This window comes from Carettochelys insculpta, chromosome 1 (genome assembly GCF_033958435.1).
Source record: "Carettochelys insculpta isolate YL-2023 chromosome 1, ASM3395843v1, whole genome shotgun sequence".
NCBI lineage: Eukaryota > Metazoa > Chordata > Testudines > Carettochelyidae > Carettochelys > Carettochelys insculpta.
In genome coordinates, this window is record NC_134137.1 from 309,754,664 (window position 1) to 309,775,186 (window position 20,523).

Sequence of the window (20,523 nt, forward strand, 5' to 3'; positions counted from 1 at the left end):
TCAACGTCTCGCCGCCTAACGTCGAAGTTAACTTCGAAATAGCGCCCGACGCGTGTAGCCATGACGGGCGCTATTTCGAAGTTAGTGCCGCTACTTCGAAGTAGCGTGCACGTGTAGACACAGCTGGAGAAGTGAGGCACGGGGAAATTAAAGTCAAAATGTACACAATCTTGGGTGCCAAATTTGAGATATTTTAGGCCCTTATTTTTCAGAGTACTTAAAATTGTAAAGCATTTCATGTTCATAACAGCTCCCATTAACTTCAGTTGCAGCTGAGAGTGCTAAGATCTACATATCAAGCCCCACGTCTCAAGTTGGTCTCCAGTCAATTAGTGGCTACCTGTAAAAAGTCAGGTTTAAGTGATTTGGCCAGTATCACTTCAGCACTCTGTCAGAGGCAAGAGTAGAATCAACTTCTCCAAGGTGGCATTACTACCTTAGTCATGAGACTGTTCTCTCTCTTTCTGGAGTCCACTGCTTCACATGCAACAGACTGTCCAAATTCTGCAGCAAATGAGCCAGAGGTCTTCAGACAACAAGCCCCTTTACCACACAATCCTGATTCATTTTCAGAAAAGGTCCATCCTATTCATTCAAGAAGACAGGTCTCCTATGGAAAAAATACCATGTGACCATGTAATTAAAGACTATCAGTTAGAGCTAATTGAACATTTTCCAGCAAAACAGTTTTCTATGGGAAAATGCTGATTCAATAGAATCAAAGCATTCCCCCACTGGAACATTTGGATTCCATCAGAACTTCTGGCAGAAACCAAGTAGGCAGGCTGACTGACGTTCCTTCCTGCCAGCCTGTCCAGTTCCTAGCTCCCCACCGAGTAGCCCTCCCCAAGTTGCCACTCTTCTTGCGTGGTTGGTTTCCCAAATAGCTGGTTTCCCATCTCACAGACAAGCAGGTAGATAAAAGGATTGGCTATGACTCTGTGTGGTGGGGTCTCCGGAGTGCCAGTTATTCAAGTTGCCTGGCTTTACCGCTGAATTTTCATTCTGATATGGAATTATTTTTTTTTATTAGTAACACAGAGATATACATCTTTCATAGACCTGGAAGGGACCTTGAGAGGTCATCAAGTCCAATTCCCTGCACTCACAGCAGGACCTATCACCATCCCTGACTGATTAAAAAAAAAAGTCTATTTGCCCCAGATCCCTAAATGGCCCCCTCAGAGATAGAGCTCACAACCCTGGGTTTAGGGGGCCAGTGCTCAAACCACTGAGTTATTCTGCCCCTCACAGCCTAAATTTTCCCCAGGTCAGACAGTCCAGTTCCCCTTTATCTCTGATCATGAGACTTGTGCATAATGGGGCCAAATTCAGCTTGACCAGGCTACCATACTTCTAGCATTGCCCAATCTGAATACTTGAATGTTCTTTTATCATAGGACATTATTCACAAGAGTCAGGCCCTGTCCTGGACTAGGTCCGAGGTCCAAGCTGTCCTAGAACTGTGGGGCGAGAAAGAGACCCTCCTCAAATCCAAGGCTAAGCAGCACAACACCTCCACATACACCCAGATAGCCACCATACTTGCAGAACAGGGCCACTCTATCCACACCATGGAGAGGGTGAAGGTGAAAGAACTTCGGCAGGGCTACACTCCAGCCTGTGATGGCAACCAAAGATCAGGGGCAGGACCTGCCACCTGCCTCTACTACAGGGAGCTGCACCAGCTCCTGGGAACAGACGACACATTCCCTCCACCCACCCCTGTTGACACGGCGCACGAGGGCCTCCCCTTGCATCTGGAGCCCCAGGAGCAAGAGGAGGAGCAGCACCCTGGGGCCCCATCCCTCTGAAGCCAGGGTCCGAGGCAAATGGGAGCACACTCGTGATTGTCCTGAAGTCAGTCCCCGTGAACTAGGCCACCTCAAGGGCATCACTGGAACTGGGCAAGGATTCCTCCAGTAAGCACCCTGTGAGTCACACACCCCAGGGCGTGGGAGGTGGGTGCAAATGGGGTGTGCTGCAAGCACTGCCCAGCCAGCTTGGGTAGAACATCATGCTGCTATCCCAGCACATGGAACCACTTGCCAGGTACTGTTTACCACCTCGACCCAGCGGGCAGCCCCTGGGCACGGGCAGCAGCCTGCTGCCAGCCTTATGGGAGCCATATGAGTGCCAGGCTCTGGGGTGCAGGGCTGCCAGTACCTGCCATGGCTGGAAGCAGGCTAACCATGCGGGTGCCAGGCTGACCCAAGACACACTGAAGAGTGCAGCTCCTGGCACTCAAGCATGCCTGCAGGTGTGAGACAGCACCCACGCCTATGGACAGCACTGCTGCAAGCTGCAGGGGTGTGTGGCAGCCCCAGGGAGGGCCAGGCTGCTTCTGGCTCACCTGCTGCCCGTGCGGAGACTTCTCTGTGGCTGGACACCTCCTTGGCCACTAGCCCATTCCCTGGTGGGGGTCTGCAGTGGTCAGCCTGGTCTTGGAGGCACCATGGAGCCCCAGGGTGGCAGGGCCCATAGTGCAGGCCACGCGTGACTCTGCTCCTGGGATATTCCCATCCCTTGGTCTGGGGGGTGTTGGTTACTGCTCATGGTGAGGGGCATGGGCTCAGGGGCTGTTACATGAATGACTCATGATCTCTCCTCCTTGTCTTCCTTACAGTTGGGCCTGCACGGTCCAAACGTTGGGCCAGACCCACCTCAGCATTGGAGCAAGCCAGCCCCACCCAATTACTAGGGCAGGCCCGAAGCAAGAGAGGCCATTGCTGGGTGCAAGAGGCCTTTGGAAAGACCACAGTGCAGATCTCTGGAAGATGATGGAGCTTCTGGAGCAGCAGGTGCAGGACAACTGGGAGTGGTCTGGGACCAACTCATGTCCCGCTTTGCCACTACCCATGCCCCCACTGTTCCCCCTGCCAAGCCAGACACCACCACAGCCCCACTGCCTTCGTACCTTCCCCTGCTCCCAGCCCCAACCCAGCCCCAACAGGGACCCCAAACCTGTGATGGGAGGGGACCCCATGGCTGATGCTGCTGAAGGTCCTGCTCCCCCTCAGGATTGTGGCCCCCCACGCTCTCCATGGACTAAGACCACGCCAACCCTGTCCCAAGGCCCATCCCCAAGTTCTGATGTCCTTCATCCCCGTGCAAAGCCCCCCCCACACACACACACACACTGTACATAGTTCATTGTTTTTGCAAGTCTGTGATTTAAATAGTTCTTTATGGAACCATTTCTGTTTTGCACTGTTTTTTATTTCTTTAAGTAAACTTGATATTTGAGCGCCACTCCTGTGTCCATGTTTATTGGGCAGTGGGTCAGGGTAGAGGAGAGGGTGTGGGGGGAACAGTGTCAGGCTGCCCCCACTGGGGGGACCCTGGGGAAGGTTTTTGGGGCGCATGGAAGAAGCTCTCCATCAGGGCCTCATGGATCCAGAGCCCATCCTGATGGGCATGGCGGATCAGAGCTGTGCCCAGTTTCTCATACTCAAGGCCAGTGTCTGCCCCCCAACCCCAGAAGAAGGTCTCCCCCTTTCCCTCCACAATGTTGTTCAGGGCACAACATGCAGCCACAACTTGGGGGACGTTGCACTCCCCCATATCAGGTGTTGGAGCAGGCACCTAAAGCATGCCTTGAGGTGGCTGAAGGTGCACTGTGCCTGCATCCAGGCCCGGTTGAGGCGGGCATTGAACGGTTCCCAGCTGGGTTCCATCTGGATGGTATAGGGCTTCATCAGCCAGGGCATGAGGGGTTAGGCCACATCCCTCAGTATGCACAGTGGCATATGCATGCCTCAACCGTTAGCTCACGGCAGGGAGATGAATATGCCCACTTCCATCCTCTGGCACAGGCCGGAGTTGCGGAACAGCCAGGCATCATGTGCCCAGCTGGACCACCCAACATAGATGTCCGTGAACTGCCCATGTTGGTCGACCAAGGCCCATAGCACCATGGAGACATATTCCATTGTGTTGATACACTTGGCCACAGTGTGGTCTGGGGCACAGATAAGGATGTGGGCCCCGTCAATAGCCTGAAGCAATTTGGGAACCCCAGGGTGGTGAATCTGGCTATGACTGTGTCCACATCTGGCATATGGATGACCCTCCACACCAGGATGGTGTTGATTGCCATCACAATCTGCAAAAGGAGGGGACCGAACACATCAGTGACTGAGGGAGGGAGTCCCTGGAACCCTCTGCCCCTGCCCATCGCTTACCCCCAAGCTCCGCAGGATCCCCTCCTTTGAAACCGCCTCCCCAGCAGCAAGTCTGTGCAAGGGTCAGACACAACTTGCCCCAAACCTCAGCCTGTGAACCTCTGACCCAACTTCCTGAGGGTCCCCCTTTGGTGAGACAGTCCCCCACCCCGGTGCAGGGACTGCAGCCCGAAAGTGAGGAGCACCCCAATGGTCGACTTCCCCACACCAAACTTATTGCCCACGGAGCTATAGCTGTCGGGGGTGGTGAGCTTCCAGAGGGTGAGTGTGACCCATTTCTCCAAGGGGATGACAGCCCCAGCCGGGTGTCCGGTCTCTGGAGGGCAGGAACAAGCCAGATAAGTAATTCCAGGAGGGCGTCCCACATGCAGAAGTTGTGGAGCCACTGCTGGTTGTCCCACTGCCCTGTGACCAGCCATTCCCACCCGTTGGAACTGGTGTAGTGCCTCCAGATCTGCCTGTGCACCCAAGAGGGGTGGACGCGGGTCAGACTGTGGCAGCAACAGCAAGTTCACCAAAGCTGGTGTCTAGCTTGCCCTCCCGAGGAAGAGGAAGACGGTCTGCTGAAGCACCTACAGGTTGAGCCAGTGCAAGCCAGAAGGCTGCTCTGGTACCATGACTAGCTGGAAAGTGCTGTGCCTCAGCAACCACTGAAGCCCTAGCTAGGCACGCATCGGCATGGGCAGGAAATGGGCGTCTGGGGGCGGATCTTATAAGGGTGCGTCTTGCCAGGGCACCTGGAACGGATTGCTGGCCATGTGATCCTGCCTAATGGTTAACCCTAATGGATAAGTTTAACATCAGTACCAGGTAAATTAGTAGAAACACTAGTAAAGAGTAAAATTGCAAGGCACATAGAAGAGCACGAATTGTTGGGCAAAAGTCAGCATGGTTTCTGCAGAGGGAAGTCGTGTCTGTCTAATCTATTAGAATTCTTTGAAGGGGTTAATAAACATGCGGACAAGGGGCACCCAGTGGACATAATATACCTAGATTTCCAGAAAGCCTTTGACACGGTCCCACACCAAAGGCTTTTATGTAAATTAGGTGGTCATGGGATAGGAGGAAAGGTCCTTTCATGGATCGGGAATTGGTTAAAAGACAGAAAACAAAGGGTTGGAATAAATGGTAAATTTTCACAATGGAGGGGGGTAACTAGTGGTGTTCCCCAGGGCTCAGTCCTGGGACCGATCCTGTTCAACTTGTTCATCAATGATCTAGAAAATGAGGTAAGCAGTGAGGTGGCAAAGTTTGCAGATGACACCAAGTTGTTCAGGACAGTCAAAAGCAAAAGGGATTGTGAAGAACTACAAAAAGATCTCAGCAAACTGAGTGATTGGGCAGCAAAATGGCAAATGAAATTTAATGTGGGTAAGTGTAAGGTAATGCATGTTGGAAAAAATAACCCAAATTACACGTACTACATGATGGGGTCAAATTTAGCTACGACAGATCAGGAAAGGGATCTTGGAGTTATAGTGGATAGTTCTCTGAAGACATCCACGCACTGTGCAGCGGCAGTTAGTAAGGCAAATAGGATGTTAGGAATTATTAAAAAAGGGATCGATAATAAGACAAAAGATATCATACTTCCCCTATATAAAACTATGGTACGCCCACATCTCGAGTACTGCGTGCAGATGTGGTCTCCTCACCTCAAAAAAGATATATTGGCATTAGAAAAGGTTCAGAAAAGGGCGACTAAGATGATTAGGGGCTTGGAAAGGGTCCCATATGGGGAGAGGCTAGAGAGACTGGGACTTTTCAGTTTGGAAAAGAGGCGATTGAGGGGCGATATGATAGAGGTATATAAAATCATGAATGGTGTGGAGAAAGTGAATATAGAAAAATTATTTACCTTTTCCCATAATACAAGAACTAGGGGACACCAAATGAAATTGATGGGTAGTAGGTTCAAAACTAATAAAAGGAAATTTTTCTTCACACAGCGCACAGTCAACCTGTGGAACTTCTTGCGGGAGGAGGCTGTGAAGGCCAGGACTCTATTAGGGTTTAAAAAAGAGCTTGATAAATTTTTGCAGGTCAGGTCCATAAATGGCTATTAGCCAGGGATAAAGTATGGTGCCCTAGCCTTCATAACAAGGGCAGGAGATGGATGGCAGGAGATAAATCACTTGTCTTCTGTTCTCCTTCTCTGGGGCACCTGGCATTGGCCACTGTCGGCAGATGGGATGCTGGGCTTGATGGACCTTTGGTCTGACCCAGTATGGCCATTCTTATGTTCTTATGTTCTTATGTTATGGTTCTGGGTGGCTGCTCTGTTGAGAGAGAGTGGATGGGCAGTCTGGCCGCTCTGTGTCAACAGCGGCTCAAAACAGTGATCTGTTTTGCTGTCTGGCCATGATCTGTTGGCAGAAGTTTTATTGAAAGATATCTTCCCACAAACACTTCTGTTGACAAATCACTGAAATCTGGACATAGCCCTAGTGTTTCCTGCAGTTTTTATCTCAAAGTCCCAGTGTCCACCCCCCAGCGCTTCATCCAATTTTGTCCTTCCCATTTCCCCCTTTCCAGCTTGCCCCCCACACCTCTGCTTAGTTGTCCAGCGCTCCCAGTCATCTTGCACTGCCAGTCATAATTCATTCTTGGTCTCAGTCAGGGCTGGTGACTTACTTCAACAGGGTCTGGGCAGTGCAGGGGGCTTCACTGAAGGGGCCTATGGTAGGGATGGGGACTTGGGCAGACGTTGTGGACCTAGGTGCTTGTCTCCCCGAGTCATCCCTCAGCACTGCTAGACTGTGCCACACGAGACGCTGGGGGTGACATAAAGGGACTAGGGCAACAGCTGCTGCTGTGGCTACCACAATAGCAGCAGTGGTGGCCCAGAACCTTGGGACCGGTGAAGTCACCAGCCCATGGGGCACTTGCCCCTTTTACTCCATCTCCTCTGCATGTACGCACACACAGGGCAGCAGGTCCCACTAAAAGCTCTTTCTGCAGCCAGCGCCAGCCTCCTCCCACAGCTCCAGGTCCAGCTCAATCCCTTACCATGCCCCAATCTGCTCTCTCCATTACCCCACCCTAGGTGCAGCTTTTGTCCCCTCTGCACATAAATCAGGGTATTTCCTTCACCACAGTGCCTTGGAGATAGCAGGGTAGCCACTGTGGGTACAGGAAAATTTTCCTGATCTGAGTTCATGTGCCAGGTACCACAGTAGCCCTCAGCAGCTAGTGGCAACAATTCTAGGGAAATTTCTACTTGGACCTGGCAGCCCTGGCCTGGAGCAGGCTCTGAGCAGGCAGAAACACCACAGACTGTAGCTGCCATGCTCCAACAAGTCTATACATAGTGTGTGTGAACAGAGATTATTCAAAGACAGGTAAGTTGGCCAAATTTGGAAGTCCCCTCTCAGTCCCCGCGCACACGCGCACAGAGGAACAGTAAAAGGTATCTACTTGAAAGTAGAAGGTGCGGCTGATTCTTTATAAAACAGTGGTAAGATTTTTTTAAAAGCCAAGTCAGAGAAATGTATTTTTCCCTCAATCTTTTTCTGGTCAAACCATTTTTGCTGAAACTTAAAAATAAAAAATCTGCCTCAGGTAGATAACTGTCTTGGGAATTTTCAGTGGGAATGGTTAAAATTTAGCAGTTATGAACAACTGTGGCCCCGGCTTCTCCCAGCTGGGGAGCACACGGCTGCTTGTGCCATGGTTTGTCCCAGCTGTGTGTCTGTGGGCTCCCCAGCTGGTGGAGCCAGGGGTTGGGGAGGGGAAGGCTGATTTCGATTTGCACTTAACTCATGTTAATGCAGGTTTGGCGCAAATCAAAATTGTGCTTCTCAAGGGTTTACTGTACAGGTAATAAAACTGACAAGCTAAAGTTTGTTTTTCTGTTTGGTAGCTTTGCAAGACCTTCCTTGTTTTATAAAGCATGACATCAAATAGCAAAACTTCATTATCGTTTACTTACACTGAGCATACTTCTTACCCTTAAGAGTGGTAGCATCTTTAGTATTCTTCGGAATATCCTAAGTTAAGGTATAACAAAACAAAGGATCATTTTAGATGAACAAATGTACAACTCTGTAGATTCAATAAGCAACGTCTATTAATGTTCTCTTTTGTCTTCCAGACAGAAAATCAAAGCTATTTAAGCTAAAGGATGTGTTTAAAAATCAATGTGTGTTGATAAGGTGCACACATTAACAGAAATGTTTGCAAATGTTAACGTGTATGTATAATCTTTTCTGTTGGGCTATCTACTCACATTAGCTGAAACTTTAAAAGAGCTCTTTAAGTTCTTTTTTTTCCCCCTCTTTAATTTACTATTTTTTCAATGTATACAAGCTCAAAGTCTAGAGCAAGATCTAGACAATCAGGCTGTGTCTACACAGCAACATTATTTTGAAATAACAGTAGTATTTAGAAGTAACTTTGGTGGCATCTAAATTACACACACACCATTTCGAAATAAAGTCAAAATAGCAAGTGCATTATTCTGATTCCAGTAAGCCTTATTCTATGAGGAATAATGCCTATTTTGAAACTGCTATTTTGAAATAGACGCTATTGAGACACGGAATGGCGTATTTCAAAATAAGTCATAATGGACTCCAATGGCACTATTTCAAAATAGTGCTGTGTGTCTGGAAATGCTATCTCAAAATAGCTGAGTGCTATTTCAAAATGATTTTGTGTGTGGTTGTGTTATTTCAAAATAAGGTATTTCAAAATGACTATTTTGAAATATTTCGATATAAGGCTGTCGTGTAGTTGTAGCCTCAGATACCACAGTCATTAAAAATATACTCAGGTATTGTAGGAAGTGGTAGACTAAATCAGTTTATTTAACAGGCAAACTAAACTCATGGGTTGTGTCTACACTACCCCTCCCTTTTGGAAGGGGTATGCAAATGTCGTGGTTTGGAAATGCTAATTAAGCTTTGGTATGAATATTCAGTGTCTCATTTGCATAATGGCACGCACCCAGAGCGTCAAAATTGCTGCTTTCAAATTGAAAACTAGCTGTTTAGACAGGATTCCTTCGAAGGGAAACCACAATTTCGAAAGCACTCTTCGTCCCAAAAAAACTCCGTTGGCTAAACAATGCAGTATGTAATAACCAAAGAAAAAGAAACAAAGGACATTACATTGCTGCTATTCCCAACAACTGGAGAATTCCTTCCAGTTTTTGGTTTTGGTTGCTTGTTTTTGGAAGGCTGAGACCTAAATGCTGAAAATCTGACTATTTAAGACAACACTTTTTATATAAAAGGGCTGATTTTGCGGCTAATGCCCAATCAACTTCAATGAAAAATTTGCTAGAATAGGGTTAAGAAAGAGCCTACACTGTATAAACAAAAGATTTTATTCCAAGAAAACAAGAAAAAAGATTTATTTACTGACAATCTTCTCCAGGCGTGCATTTACTATAGTATCTGAGCTACAGTAAATATTTTGTGTAAGTGGACCTGAAGAGACATGGACTATGTCTACACTTACTAAAAACTTCAAAATGGCTGGGCTAATGGCCACATTGAAGAATACTAATGAGGCGCTGAAATGAATATTCAGTGCCTTATTAGCATGCCGCCAGCTGCAGCACTTCGAATGTGCTGCGGTTCGCTCTCCTGTGGCTAGTCTACCCTGGGGGCCCTTTTCAAAAGGACCACACCAACAGCAAAATCACCTGATAGGAATAAGGGGATTTTGATGTTGGTGGGGTCCTTTCAAAAAGGAACCCCGTGTAGACTAGCCGCGGGCAAGAGAACTGTGGCACCTTCGAAGTGCTACAGCCAGAAGCAAGCTAATGAGGTGCTGAATATTCATTTCAGCACCTCATTAGTATTCTTCGATGTGGCCATTAGCATGGCCATTTCGACGTTTTTAGTAAGTGCAGACATGGCCCCGATGTCATAAAAAAAAAAATCTTCAGTTTCCCATCTGAGCTCAAGTACATAAGCCAAGGACTGAACTTTACTTTCTAAAATATCACTTTAAAAGATGCCATTTGACAGGAAGATTGAATCAGCCATACTCTTCCTGGCTAAATTCTCAATGAGATATTAGAAAAAAGGAACATACCTGCTTTGAAGTCTGGTGAGCCAAAAGGTTCATTTAGAGAAAATAAGAGGGGATGCTCAGTAAGCATGAAAACATGAGTTGTTAGCATCAGACATTTATATGCCAAAAATAGAGGCCCAATGGGAGTGCCAAAACCTCAAACAATGCTATATCTAATGCAAACCACTAAGGTTTATTATCTTGTAATGCATACCAAATCTTTAGACAAATGTAACTGTCCTAATATAACAAGTGTTTTATCCCATAGAGATTTTGGAAAATAGATTCTTATTAAATAAACATTCAGTAAGGAAATAATGTACAAACTATTTCAAAGTGAGAATATGATGAATAAAATCAGTGCCTTTTTTCTAGAAAAAAAGGTGCCAGAACTCAAGTCTGATGATTCCTCAAAGGTGTTAGGGTGTTCAATTTAATGCCTCAGTCGCTGTGCTGCTGTGGGACCCGTGATGGCTCCTTCCCCAGTCCCTGAGCTGCAGTGGGACTGACAGGTGCTCCTGTTCCAGTCCTCGCACTGCTGCAGGACTGGCAGTGAAATTTTTTCTGGTGTTTTGATCAAAAAAAGATGCTGGAACTCTGTTCCAGTGTGTTCCACCAAAAAAAGAGCCGTGAGTAAAATGAAAACCAGATATCCTTTTGGTAAGATCTGGATAACAGGAAACATGAATCATCAGTATTTGAATTATATAATCTTAGGTATACAAAAATATTCTTGCCTTTTTGCAGTTTTGGTTGGAAATATGCTTGCTATGTATTGGTCTAAATCAATATCAAAGACCAAATGCCAAGTCACATTCAGTGTCAGTTGGAGTTCTGCCTTTAACTTTAGCTGCAGCAAAATCAGAACATAAAACTCTATCTCTTGCTCTGAAACACAAATGCACACGCAAACAACGTTTTATAAATACCTACTAAATGGAATTGCATTGACTCTTTCAAATCATTTCAGAAGATAATAGCAGATAAACTATATGGAAAGTGGAAAAGTGAGTGATGCAATATCTTTTTTGGACCAACATCAGCAAGTGAAAAACACAAGTTTTCAAACTTCATGGAGCTCTTTCAACATAGTCTAAAATGAAAATGAAATACCAATTAAGTCTTACTTCACAAACTGGGAAATAGTTATTGTTCTGTGACATTCGATCAGTTCTAAATGGTAATAACAGAAATGCAAAGAAACTGCAACTGAAATAAAGTATGTAAATATGATTTTGTAGTTCTTTGTCAAAATGAAATTCCATGCATCTAATGTTAATGATCATAATGATAATTTTACTTAGTATTCAAATCTAATTAATGTACTTCTGACTATAAGTAGAACCTAAAATTTAATTTTCTTTGGGTAGGAACCCTGTCTTCATTTGTGTTTGTAAAGCAGGTAACACAGAGGGAGCCCAATCCTGCTGCAAGTCTCTGGAAGCTATTGTAATTTTTCTAATAGGAAGAAAAAAAACAAAACCTATCATTGTTCCCATTCATTTCCCCCTCAATAGAGTACATGCCTCTTTTCTCATTCTTCTGCATCTGGTTCTTTGTATATTTTGCTGTATCTCTGAATGGATTATCCGGTTCCATTAATTTTATCTGTCAAAGATTCACTTTGTTTTCATTAACTTTTTAATAAGTCATTCTATAAGAAGACACTGTAAGTTTGCTCCTGAGGAATGTTGTAATGGATATTTAAGTATATTATATGAAAAAAGATTTTGTTTCTTACTGTAAATTGACAAGATTAAAATATTACAAATTAGCTCATGCCTGATACCCTGCATTTCCAAAGCTGCTGCTTTTTGGATCAAATGTATGTAACTATTACATTTATTCACAATTAATGTTGGCTGTCTCTTAAGCCAAATATTAAGTGCTATCTACTGAAGAGAACAAGGGCATTTCTCCAACAGATTTAAGCCTCTTATTTTCTGTTAATAGTATTAGCTAAAGCATAATCAGTGCTCTGCTGGAAGCTGATGCTGCTAATGACCAATCCAAATGCAGACTGGACAGGAATATTTGATATTTATCCTAATTTCAAAAGATATCATTTATCCTAATGCACAGGTTTCTCATGAATTGATGTCCAGTTAACTTGACACCTTAGAATTTCTGCCAAACATTGATTATTCTTTGGCAATAACCAGTTTTGTTGGAAGTGACTCTTGACTAGGATCCTTCTCTGTGTTTGGAGGTTAGAACAAGGCATATTGTACAATACAGATGTACAAAAAATGTCTGTGAAAAGTATAGGCAGAATAAGAGTGAATATGTCAGGAGATAGGCAACATGATGAAAAGTCTCCTCTCTCTAATTGGTTGGTTCAAAGCTTTCCCAGATTGGTATAGACTGATCGTGGTTACCATTTAATGACTGGTAGCATCCCATCTGAAAAGAGTTTGGTGAGCTCATTTTAATTAATGGAGAACAATAAACTAACAATGCAATTGGCTAGATGGTAGTCATAGCAGAGAGGCTACATTCATCAAGACAGAGTTTACTTTAACTTCTATGGATGGTCCTTGCAGGACAAGGATTAGGCACATTAGAAGGACAGTATTAAACTTGATTGTCTATTGCTTAAACTGTTACTGCCTGCAGTGTACTCATTCGATCCATAATTCAGTCTCAAATGGTATTAATCTCCTACTTTTCACAAGCACTAACTTCAAACTAAGATTCATGAAGTCAGTGGAATTAGACCAGGCATAAATCTGAATGGCTGGTTTCGTTAGTGTAGTGAGTGAAGCAGAAAACTATCTACAGCGTAACTGACTCCCAGTGCATGCCTTCTGAAAAGAAACATTACCATTCGGCTCTCATGCAAATTAGACATCCATAGACATTTCACATTTGTGGGAAGAAATTGGGAAAACATGATGATATAGTCTTTGTTTTGCTTTCATAACTCAGCTACAAGTCAGAAGAAAGATGCAGTAAAAATTTTCTCCTGTTCCACAGGAGTATCTTCAGAAAAAAAAATCCCACATGACTATATCAGCATTCTTTACAGAATATGGTACATATTTTTAAATTATTTCAAGAATCTCCCTTGAGCCAATTCCAATATTATCAAGAATTTTGTAACACCCACGTACACCTACTACTTTTGGTATCTAATATAGGGAGAGCAGAGTAGTGTAGAAAGATAGGAAAATTGCCATTTATTTTGTTCATTCTTAATTGAATATTTTCAGGGGTTTTTTTTCCTTTCAAATGAGTCTTTTATGATCCAGGGATATGATAAGCTACGCTTGAAACCAAGTCATCTAGCTAGCTAGATCATTTTTCCCTTGATAATATGTATTACACAAGTTATATCTCTCAGAGTAATAGGCAGCTCTGTTTCTTTACTATGTTAAAGAATGATACACATTTTCAATTTATCTATAGGGAACATTAGAAAAATGACAGCTATATTTGTTTTTCTCCATATAAAGTGAATACTAATGGCTCACCAGCTGGTTTCTTTCTTTTTTCTCCAACCACAGTGATCTTGCTGTGCTCTTTTAGTTAAAAATGTTGGTATGGAGGAGACAGCTGTTTTAGCTCCAGAAAACAGTACCTTACCATAAACCGGTATAGGTTGAACCTCTCTAGTCCGGAACTCTTGTCTGGCAAACTCTGTAATCCGTCTGGTTTTAGTTAGCCAGACAACCACTTATCATGGGTGTGACCAGGTTTCCTGTGGTCCCATAAAGCTTGTTTACAGCCGCTAGTCCTGGCTCTTAGTGTCCAGTGCTGTTATTTAGCTGTAATTTACCCTAAATGTCTTCTTAAGAACCCAGTAAGCAGTGGAAGTGTTAGTAATGTGCTAGAAAATATTGAACTTCTGTCTGGCAAATTCTCTTGTCTGGCACCAGTCAGTTCCCAAGGGTGCCAGACAAGAAAGGTTCAGCCTGTACTTTATCTCCAAAATTTTTTTTAAAAAGGGACTAAAGTACAATGTCTAAAAAGGCAAAGTGTCCATACTAAAAGGCTCGATCACAAATGGGGAAATGCCATTGGAGGAGGGCTATACACTCTGGCTGTGTTGACTTTCTTTGGTTTTCCAGATTAGGAAGAGATTGCTCACCTTCTTCTTGCTAATAACTAGAGACAGACAAAAGAGGTACGTATGCCATGGGGAAAAAAATTCCACATGGCTTGAAAATTACCGTGATTTTTTTGTAATAAAAAATGTCAACCAAAATGCCCTCAAAAGCATTTTCTAATGGATGGGCAGACATGAGGGAAATTTTGATGGAAATTTTTCAATCAGTTCTATTAGCAATCTCTGACATGGGAAAAGAGGTGTGATAAGGATCTGGAGGTGTATGGCAACTGCTTCCCATTAATTTGTTCTTCTGCAGTAGCCATCTTGTGCACAAGTTATTCACCACAAATCCAGAGATAAATTAATCTGAAGAAGTGGGTCCTACCCATGAAAGCTCATTACCTAATACATTTGTTAGTCATTAAGATGCTTCAGGACTGCTTGTTATTCCCTAAAGCAGTTATTTCATATGCAGATCTGAAGTCAGGGAAGGAAAATTAACTACCTCTTTAGGTTCGTTACACCTGCAGAGTCAAAAATGTTTCCCTTGTGGCAAAGGGACTTCTGTAAATTTATGTTGGAAGGACTGGGTTGGCAGTTATATGTCAACAGTTTAGGATGACAGTTCTTGCTAACGAAATGCTAGAAAAAGCCCCCATAATTGCCAATTAGTACTAAACAAAAGAGCAAAACTCCAATTTAAACAAAGCGCTTAGATGTGCAAATGGCATACGGGTGAATGGTGCGGATTACTCTATGCCAGCAGAGTTTCTCTGACTCTTTCCAACCACCACCACCCATCACAAGACTTTTAACCCCAGAATGTAAAAAAGGCTCCACTCTTACAACTATGAATAACAAGGTCGTTGTTATGAATTCAGGTGCCCTATGCAGCCTGAATGCCTCCTATGCAGCCCAAGCACCTACATCCCTCAACCCTATTGGGAAAGTGGGCAAGCTACTCTGCGGGTGGGGGGCATTCTCAGGGCTGTGGGGGCAGAAACAGGAAAGCTGGCAGGCGAACTGGTGGAAGGGGGAGCAGCGCAGCCTACCAGAGCTGCAGGCTGGAAGGTGGAGCAGGGGGTCTGGGAGTTGAGGTCACCAGAGCCGGAGGGTAGTCAAAGCAGGGATGTGGGGCTGGGGCACTGGGGTTGAGAGGTGGGTCGGGGGGCAGGCTGAATGACTGGGCTACTGCAGCAGGAGGCAGAGCAGAAGGCTGGTGGGCCAGGAGATTGGGCTGCTGGGGCCTGGAGGCAGTGGGTGGGTTGTGGGGGGCTGAGTGACTGGGCCACTGGAAGTGGGAGGTGCAGCAGAAGACATTGTATTGTAGCTACTTGAGGCAGCACAGTCCTCTGACCATGTTAGGCATACATAAGCTCAGCATAGGGTACTACTAAATTTGGGACAAAGTGATGCCACCAGATTTAGTGGCGCTGTATGCAGCTACGTAGTCTGCATATCTTGAGGATGGATGTGATTAATAAGGTATTTTATGCACAAAGTAATAAGGTGTGAGATTTTTTCAAATGTGTAGTCTCAAGCCCAAACCTGATTCTTAGCTAAATGATAAAGATGATTTCTATCTTTACAGTTGAGGTACAAGAGATTGGGCTGAAAGTGAACTCTGCGATACTTTACTCTGTTTGGATGACATTATGTCATCTGACATTGTGAAGATACCTGCACTATAACTTACAATATTACAAATATAATATCTTCTGGAAATGTATCTGTCACCATATGTGTCTTGCATCATTCTTGAAAGTCTGGCTCTGCTCAGAAGAGTGACTTTCTGGCTATGGTCTGAAGAAGTGGGTATGTCCCACGAAAGCTCACCTAATAAACTATTTTGCTAGTCTTTAAAGTGCTACTTGACTGCTTTTTGTTTTGATAGTGTATAGACTAGCACGGCTCTCTCTCTGTTACTATTCATGATGTTTCATGGTTGTCTTTTCCAGATCTCCAGATAAAATCTGCACATTTTGCAAAGAAAATTCACCTCTTACTGATGGTCCATCCTGCAAATGCTACCCGAGATCTGAAAGCCAGCCTCAGTTCTCCGTGGTTGTTGCATCACCCACAGGGAGCACACTGCAATCTGAACTAAGCCAACAATTCTGTTGATGTAAAAACAGAATGGAATATAAATTTCTCTCATCTATAGCTGACAGAAGTACATTGTAGCAAACATTTATTTTAGTCATCAGAAATTACTGAATACACATGGGAAGAGGACTACCTAGCAAAGTTAAACAAAAGTCAAAATTCCTATTCTATGGAAAATTCTGAAAGAAAATTTCATTTCTTACCAGAATGGAAAATAAAAGTTTTGACTTTGCTCACAGAAAGGAAAAGCAGTTAGGATTTTTTTTTTAGATATAATCAGTATATTTTTTTGTAAAAAAAAGAAGAGATGGTACTCAGTTGGTTCCCCAGAACACCCCACCCCACCTCTCCACCAGGGTTCCTGCAGCTGGGGCTGCTGGCAGAGCTCTGTGCCACAGCTGACTCACAGCCATGGGGTTGTCAGGGATCCCCTAACCCTGGCCAGGGTCTCCACAACTGGGGCTGCTGAGATGCCAGTACTAAAGCACTTGATATAATTGAAACATTTTGTTTGGAAATTTAATAATAAGCCTGACTCTGGGAGCAAAATTTCTAATGCACCCAGCTCAGCCATGGCTCTGAGGACTTCTGACCTCACAGTTCCGTGACAGCCTTACGACCAGTTCCCTTACAGTCAACTGCAAACCTAGAATCCCTTGAAGCCATGAGCAAGCTGGGAGATTAAATTTGGGGTCCTGGGCTCAAAGGCTTCCAGTTCTGTGGTAGGAAGGAGATGCCTGGATAGAGACAGAGCTCCCACAGCTTCCATCTCCATATGGAGGTCCCTGATTTTGTGATAGTAAGTATGGCAAAGTGTCCTGAAGTCACAGACTCTTGAAGCTTAGACTCCCTGGTCCTAGAGTGCCAAGTCCTTAAAACAGTGGACTCAAACTCAGTTACATTACGGTCTGTCATGAATGAGAGCCAGGAAGGAGTTAAACAGTTTTTACCAAATGTGGGGAGGGGCGGGGAGAGAGATTTTTTGGGCATTGGAATGTGACAAGAGCCAATGGAATGCACCTGAAGAGATTCCAACCTAAGAGATCACAGCTGACAGGCTCCCTCTGTGTGAAAGATGCACACAGCTGTCCCAAGTGGATGGGAGGACATGAGCTCTCTGGGAAAAACTCCCTCAGAATTACCAAAACTGTAGGTAGGGGGGAAAGTGTATAGATAGACCCATTAGGGTGTTTATTATTCATTGTTATGGGTTGAGGACTCTGGCTCCAGCACCATCTCCCAAACCAGCCCAGTCACTCTGCTTCCACGTAGCTCCTACCCCCAAGGTGAAGGCTGCTATATTGCTGTTTCCCTGCAGCTCCCACTGCTGCAGTGAGTGTGGAGAGACCCAAATCCTGCTGTTATTCCACACCAGCATCCCGCCCATCCAGCAATACCCAAGGCTGCAGCTTTCTGCAGGCCATGTTGTGGAACTGTTTGGGCCACAAATGGCCCCTAGGCCATGAGTTTGAGATGCCTGCCTTAAAGACTTGATTCCTAGCAGTCCACTAGGCAAACTTGCTAGAAACTATACATAATAAAGTTTAGAGCTGCCTCAGTGTAGCTGAAGGATGGGCTTTCAAAATGCTGAAAGGTTCTACAGCAATAAAACAGCACTATTTAATTCTGCAGCTATGCAATTACATTAGTTCTTGCTATTACAAATGTTACCATAGTCGTATCAGTAATTAGTAAGTCAAGGCATGAGTAAAATATTTCCAAATGAAGAGTCATTAATGTGTGTGTCTGGCACAAAATTCGATGGAGTTTGGTGCAGCATAACAATAGGTTTCACCTTAAGTCAATATAAAGAGTATGGAGTTTTTGCAGGCTTTAATTTCTAAGTGAAAAACACTGAATGCTGATGAAAGCCACAAAGTTAACGGATATTTTTAAATAAAGCCACTGGCCAAATTGCGATCAGAACATTCCTAGTTATAGCCAATGGCTTAGCACAGTTTGTCTAACCAACAGAGACCAACGTATTTTTGTTTGAGCTGCAAGCTAGAAACATTTTCAATTATATCCAACACGACTGGGAACAAATGGTGTGTTGTGGGCTGGGTAACATGATTTTCAGAAAAATGTCCTTTTGCACCCTCTTGAAGGAACACATGGGAGAACTCCGTTAGCAAGCGCTGTTTTGTCACAATGGACATGATTCACCCTTCTTACCACAGAGCGTGAATGGGTATACAAATTTCATCACAGCGGCCTGGGGCCCCATTCTCCTGCACCACTCACTGATTACACCAGGGCACCTGGTATGTGAAATACTCTTATGAACTTTCCCTGACAGCCAGATAGGCAGTGCGCTCCACCTCCTGAGATCCCACTGAAGTGAATGGAGCTCCTTTAGGCCACATTTCTAACTACAGGAGCGGAGATGTTGGTCAACATATTCAGAAACAGGTGACCATGTAACTGCCTAAATCCAAAATTCAAATGTGTTGACTGCTGCTCAATTAGCAGCTCCCACTGACAGTGAGAAGAGTGCATCCTCCACATTTAAAAAAAAAAAAAAAAGATCAGGCTGATCATTTAGTTGGCTAAAGATGATTGAAAACCCTAACTGATATACATGTTTTTGAACAACCTTTGGCATTTATGCTGTTTGTTTGAATGAACACGTGCTTTCCCTTCACTCCTCTCAGAAAAGATGTTCAAAACACTACTGTAAATCAAGGAAAATCCATAACTTGCTTGAGGTGAAACAGCTGTTGATTTAAGGCTCAACATCTTTGGTAGCACATTGCTTCTAGGAAGATATAATCTTTCTTGACAAAGATGTGACCATAAAAATTACAAGGTTTAGTAAACATCAGAACAGCACCTTCATCTCACTTATAATGAAAAGTAGACTTAGCATTTATATGAACCTGTGAAATGCCGAAGTGCTTTACAAACATTAGCTAATTAATCTTATGGCAATGTGTACTGGAGATACAGTGAAATATAGCCCCAAATATGCCTCATAAAGAGAGATGACAACTAATAAAATGTAGCATTTTCCTCAGTGTTTGACTGTAATTGGTTTGTTATATCACAAATATAAAAAAAAAAATCACATTTTTACATTTTACAGTCTAGTCTCCAGTTGGTATATGGGTGTAATTCCTACTAAGGTTTATCTGGGCTGTGAGCATGTTTTGACTCCTAATTATGGCCTGGGCCTCCACTTCCTTACATCAAGGGCTTGACTTGTTTTTTTATTATTATTATTATATTATTTTCATAACTCCACATTATACTGTTCTGGAAATGAGAAGTGGGCATAAATTAAATTTACCTTCACTTTAAATTCATTACCTCCTACTAGAGTGATGTAAAATGGCCTTCACGTAGTTGAGAATGTGGCTCCTTGTATGACCATTTATGCTTGTGTGAAGTGGAGGTACAATTCAGTCATTTTAGAAGGATCATTCCATCTCCACTTTGGGACCACTTGCCTCTCAAGAGAATGATGGCAAGAGGCACAATGCAGCAGAAAATCAGGTCATGTGCACCAAATAGCAAATGTTCCTTTGTCTTGAATAAGAGCAAGATTTGGGCCTATCCCCTTTATTTTATTACTATTAATAATAATTATACTGTACTTAACATGTTATTAGCAGCAGACTGCTAACAGAAAATGGAGTATTAGTGAATTCACTAGTGTGAATGGAAGCTTTTACTCTCTCCATGACATATTGAAATACAGTGTAATAGAGAGTAATATCTGTGGTTTTTGTTCATTTGGGCTACCCTACTGTTACACAGTAGAATCCTAAAGTGCAACATCATGACTCTACTGTATTCAGTGGGGTTGCAGCCCCACTGCATTCTGCATTCGGAAGCAGGGTGCAAATGAGTGAGATCAAAAATGCAAATCAGGTGTAGATTTACATATTGTGTGCCTCATTTGCATATTCTTGCATGAGCTCGCTTCTGGAAGATGCTTTTCTGGAAGCAAATACAGCTGTATAGATGGGGTTCCTTTGGGAAAAAAAAAAACCTCTTTTGAAAGAACCCTTCTTCCTGAAACAAAGGAACCCCATCTACATGGCTGTTTTTGTTCCCGGAAAAGACTCTTCTAGAAGTGAGATCACGTGAGAATATTCAAATGAGGTGCAAGATAGGTAAATCTGTGCCTCATTTGCATTTTCGATCTCGTTCGCT

The 20,523-nt window shown here is 43.9% G+C and overlaps 1 long non-coding RNA gene across 2 annotated transcripts in view; it reads left to right on the forward strand.

Annotated features, from left to right (window-relative positions):
* Positions 1-19,553, forward strand: part of LOC142022678 (uncharacterized) — a 37,010-nt gene extending 17,457 nt beyond the window's left edge. The window contains exon 3 of one of the 2 annotated variants that reach the window (XR_012648020.1): positions 16,218-19,553. This is a non-coding gene — a long non-coding RNA (uncharacterized LOC142022678). Of the gene's footprint in view, positions 1-2,626; positions 3,247-16,217 lie in introns of those variants that run through there. The other variant, XR_012648019.1, reaches the window with a different exon arrangement.
* Positions 19,554-20,523: the final 970 nt, after the last annotated feature.